Below are 6,000 nucleotides of genomic sequence, written 5' to 3' on the forward strand. Positions count from 1 at the left end.
GGGACTGGGTGAGACGGGCCAGACACGCCCAGGAGCCCTCCTGCAGTCCCTCCCAGCCCTGAACGTGCACTGGTGGGGTCCCTCGGCCTGGCCTGCACCCTCTTGCAATCCGAGACCCCTCAGGGGATGTTGGAGAGCTGGTTTCGGCCCAATCCCCACAGGCCAGGCCAAGGGACCTCACTGGTGCACGAATCCGTGAAAGGACCTCTAGTTCAGCAATAAAAAGGAATGAAATATGAATCTGTGCCATTACAATGCTGAACCTTGAAAACATTATGCTAAGTGAAATAAGTTAGTCACAATTGACCACATATAGTATGACTCCATTAAATGAAATGTTTGTAATAGGCAAATCTATAGAGACTGAAAGTAGTCACTTCCCACTGCCTCCTTACCCTAATCCCTGGACAGGGATAGCTGCCAGGGATTAGGGTAAGGAGGCAGTGGGAAGTGACTACTAATGGGTATGGGATTTCTTTTGGGGATAAACATGTTCTGAAAATAGTTAGTGGTGATGGTTGCACAACTTTGTGAATACGCTAAAAACCACCGAATTGTATACTTAAAAAAATAACCTACGCCCAGCTGGGCTGCCGTGGCTCTGTGGCTGAGCATTGACCTATGAACCAGGAGGTCACAGTGTGATTCCTGGTTGGGGCACATGTCCAGGTTGTGGGCTCAATCCCAAGTGTGGGGTGTGCAGGAGGCAACTGATGAGTGATTCTCACCCATCATTTATGTTTCTATCCCTCCCTCTCTGAAAAGAATAAAAATATTTTAAAAAACGCCTCAAAAATGACAGAGCAGTTAGAAAGAAAGAAAGAAAGAAAAAAGCTAACCATTTAGAGAGAAGCAGGATGGCTACAGGAACTTCATGAGAGAGGGCCTTATGGGGAATGAAAGGCTATGGGAGGATGATGCAGCATGTCCTGACTAGGGGCAGAGAAATGCCTTACCATGTAATGATAACAGATGCACTAAGTCTCCCATAGGGAAGGGGGCTGCTGGGGATCCTGCTGCCTCCAACTCTCCCCACCTTGTCTGGGCTATGAGTTAGTTTGATGAAACTTTAAGATAGCACAGAAGGGAGTCACTGATAAACACACAGAAAAAGCCCCAAGAAAACACTTGCTTACAAAGTATGATATGCCAAATGTAAGGATAACCAGACTAGGGCAAAGGACTCCTTGCCTCCTTCATTCCTAAAATAAAAATGAGGTTTCCATCCATGAACTGGACACTGACTATCTATGTCCATTCAGGCTATTATAACAGAACTAGAGGCCCCATGCATGAAATTCGTGCAAGGGGCTCGGCCCTCACAGCCATGGTAGCTTGCCTCGGCCCTCATAGCCCCAATGGCTTGCCTCGGCCCTTACAGTCCTGGCTTCGTCCGGAAGGTTGTCCAGGAGGACATCTGGTTTAATTAGCATATTATGCTTTCATCATTATAGATTAGAGGCCCGATGCATGAAATTCGTGCAAGAGTAGGCCTTCCTTCCCCCAGCTGCTGGCATCAGATTCCCTCTGACACCCAGGACTCGGGCTTCCCTCATAGCCCCGGCTTTGTCTGGAAGGTTGTCCGAAGGACATCTGGTCTAATTAGCATATTGTGCTTTTATTATTATAGATACCTAGACTGGGTGGCTTATCAACAACAAATTTATTCCTCACAGTTTTGGACACTAAAAGCCCAAGATCATGACTCTGGCTGATTCAGTGTCTGCTGAGGGCTTGCTTCCTGGTTCATACACAGCTGCCTTCTTGCTGTGTCTTCACATGGCAGAAGGGCTGAGAGGGCTCTATGGAGTGTCTTTTGTAAAGGCACTAATCCCATGATTGGGGCCCCACCCTCTGACCTAATCATTCCCTGAAAGTCCACCTCCAAATATCATCACATTAGGGATTAGGTTTCAACATACGAATTTTGAGGGGCACAAGCATTTAGTCAGTGGCACAAACCTTGTTCCTGCTTTTTAATGTGTTATAGAAATCTACTTTCTTTGTAGTTTGTCCCCTGTTCATTACATTAGATTCAGGACTGAACTTTTTTTGTAGTTTATTTAAAATATAGAAAAAAGTAAAGAAAAAGGTACTAGAGATACAACAGTAAATCAAACAGATCCAAAATCCCACCCTTGTGAAACTTATAGTCTAGTGATTAAATGCTAAGCCTTTTTTTGGGGGGGCTTTATATATACCCTCATTAAATTCTTGTGACAGCTTTGTGAGAGAGCTACTATTACAATCCCTATTACTGGCGAGGAAAGCTAAAGCTCAGTGAGACCTCATTACATGCCAAAGCTCACACTACAAGGGAAAGGTCACAATTTGAACCCAAGCAACTAACTCTAGGGCCCAAGCATTTAACATAATGCACATGGTTTCCAAACTGTGTGCCGAGGTACCCTAGAAGACTATCAGGAATGAAAGGCCAATGCAGGAGCTTTTTTTTTTTTTTTTTGAATCCTTATTTGAGGATATGTTTATGGATTTTTAGTGAGAGAGGAAGGGGGAGAGAGAGAGAAAGAGAGAGAAACATTGATGTGAAAGAGACACAGAGACACACCTACCTGCTGCTTCCTGTACGTACCCCTGACCAAGAATCTTACCCACAACCTAGGTATATGCTCTGACTGGGAATCAAACCTGCAACCTTTTTGATGTATGGGTTGACACCTCAACTAACTGAGCCACCTGCCCATGGCAGGCGCTTTTACTTTTTTAGGGAAACATAGACATGCCAAATACCACATAAACCCCTGCTCTTAAGTTGTTCTGAACTAAACTAATACATAAAGCCTTTAGGTATTTCTTTTGATGTAGTGACACTGTGAAATATTATGCTAAAGGCACTGTGAACTGAGAAAGTTTTGGAACTTCTGTATGATGCTATTGTCCATTTACCTGTCTGGTACTCCCTCTAGACCAGATGCTCTTAAAGCAGCCTGGTATATAGTAGGGCGGCACACCAAAAATGGTTGTTGAATGAATGAACGAATGAATGAAGAGTAGAATACAAGTAAATGGGAGATATATTATGTGATATAGATCACATATAAGTAAGTAGCAGGGACAACAGAGAGAATAAATGGCAGAAGGGTGCAAGATTTGGGGACCAGAAATCATGTGGGGAATGGGACATAAAAGCAGTAGCGTGAAGTAGGAAGGCCTGTGTTCTCTGCAGCCAGACCACCTGGCTTTGAAACCCAGATCTGCCACATACTAGCTCTGAGATCCTGGACAAGCTACTTCACTTACCTGGACCTCCATTTTCTCCTCCATAAAATGGAGTTAAAATAAAATTGTTGGGACAGATCAAATCAGTCTACATGAAGAGACTGCTTAGAATAGTGTCTAGCACATGGTAATTGTTACATATGTGCAGTTTGATATTATTGGGGATATATTCAACCAGGTTTATTTGTTTCTAAGAAGAGAAGAGAATAGCCAAGTTGGTGGCAGCTAGGGTGACACATTATCCTAATTTGCCTGAGATGAAAAGGCTTCCCTGGAGATGAGGCTTGCTGTGCTAAAACTAGGGAAAGTCCTGGGCAAACTGAGACAAGTTGGTCACCCTGGTAGCAGCTCATCTCTTCATTCCTGCAGGAAGTTTGAATGTAGGCTTGTTCCTGGCTCAGGAGGGGGTCACTTCCTTGGCAGGTCCAGAGGAGGTAACAGTGAGGGATTCAGATTGTTTTGTAGCTGAACAACAGAAGGCAGGAAGTGTGCAATTTAAGGCAGGAAGGCATATATGGTTTAGATTTATGTCAACGCTATCAGAACAGAGAAGATCCATCACTATCTATCTCTGCAAGGCACCACGTTGCTCTGAACGTGTCTTCAAGAGCTTTCAAAGAAGAGGAAACAATTATATTTCATTACATTTTCTAGACAATTGACATGATTTAGAGATTATTGAGCCATGTGAATATATATAGCAAAAAATCTTCCCCACTCTTGTCTCGTAGTCAGCTCCTTCCAGAGCCTCTTCAGCCACATGCAAGAAAATACAAATATACATTTGCTTTAGCTGACCTTAGGAGTGGAAGCAAACATTCTGGAGAAGCTACACTTGAATAAATGGGCAACTGAGAGCCACTCTCACAAAGACTGTTCACTTTGGGGTCCACTGAGAAACTGGGGTTTGGGACCTACGGACCTGAGTGAGAGGTGGTGACAACATCAAAGCCCAGCCTTCAGAGATGACATCTATGCCTCTCCACTCTCTTACTTTCATATAAATACTGTAATTTTTTACTCTTTCAGTGTTGAGATTCACAGCCACTTTTATATGGATTAGTCCTACTATTTTCAATATTGTTGGTATTCATTTCATCCCCCCCCCCCCCGCCCCGCTTTGTCATATTATCAGTTCAGGATGTTTGACACCCACCCCTTGAGGTAATGTCACCCTCCCCTGTTATCTGTTTCTAACTGGTGGTTTTAGTTTTGTCATGACTACCTATATGTTTAGGAACATGTCAATTTGGCTGCAAAAGTTGTGCAAGACAGATAAAGAAGATGCTATAGGTGTGGGTTGGGTTTACCTAAACATTTTTCTAACCCTCTGCCTTTACCCCCATATGTTATCACCCCTTACCTTTCTGCTTGCCATTCTATGTCCTCTCTCTTTTCATTATGTTTAACACTTCTTACATCTCAAAAATTCCATCTGAGTTCACTTACATTCTGAATGCATTGCCTTCTTTAGAATTTCATTGAATGAGGGTCAGCTTGTAAGACCTTGTTTTTGTTTCTTTACAAAGGTCTTTATTGACCTCTTTATGGAAAGTTATTTTCACTGGGAGATAAATAAAATTCTACATTGGCAGCTATTTTCTTTCAGCACATGGAAAATATAATCTCTAGTAAGTGTATATTAGAACTTATCACTCTATATTCCATGCCTCTTAATCTCTTTTCCATTTCCCCCATCTTTTTTTCTCTTTCCATGTTCTGAATATTTTCTTCTGTCAAATGCTACTGTTAACCCCATTTATTAAGTTTTTAAATTGAATTTTTAGTTTCACTTCTAGACACTCAATTTAGTTGTTTTTTAAATATGTTGGACCATTTTATATACTTTCTATATCTGCAGACATTATCAAGCTTGTGTCTAATAATTCCAATATCTCAATTATTTGTGGATCTATTTCTACTTTATTTTGTTTCTGCTTTCTCACTCTTTAAAAATATATATATATATTTTATTGATTTTTTACAGAGAGGAAGGGAGAGAGACAGAGAGTCAGAAACATCGATGAGAGAGAAACATCGACCAGCCACCTCCTGCACATCCCCCACCGGGGATGTGCCCGCAACCCAGGTACATGCCCTTGACCGGAATCGAACCTGGGACCCTTCAGTCCGCAGGCCAACGCTCAATCCACTGAGCCAAACCGGTTTCGGCTAAAAAATATATATATATATATATTTTATTGATTTTTTACAGAGAGGAAGGGAGAGGGGAAGAGAGTTAGAAACATCAATGAGAGAGAAACATCGATCAGCCGCATCCTGCACACCTCCCACTGGGGATGTGCCCGCAACCAAGGTACATGCCCTTGACTGGAATTGAACCTGGGATCTTTCAGTCTGCAGGCCCACGCTCTATCCACTGAGCCAAACCAGTTAGGGCTGCTTTCTCACTCTTAATGCCTAATTTCCTTGGGTGCTTGGTTATTTTTGACTGTGTTGTACTCATTGCCTTTGAAAAATTACATGTGGTGCTTTGAGGCCAGGAATAAAGGTGCTCCTTCTAGAGATGATCTGTCCTTGTTGTTGCCATACACACACCTGTACTGTCAGTCTAGGATTACTTTAAACTAAATTCATCCCTTGAAGTATCTTAGGACTACCCACATGATATAACTTTGAGGTAAAAATCTTTATAAGGGCCACTGCTTAAAAAAATCGCAGAATTGGGTTTCCCCACTCTCTATTCAGCCCAGAATAAAAGCAACTTCCCTTATATTCCCCTGGGGTTGGGGTTAGTGT

The sequence above is a fragment of the Myotis nattereri genome (assembly GCF_964212035.1).
Source record: "Myotis nattereri genome assembly, chromosome: 11".
NCBI lineage: Eukaryota > Metazoa > Chordata > Mammalia > Chiroptera > Vespertilionidae > Myotis > Myotis nattereri.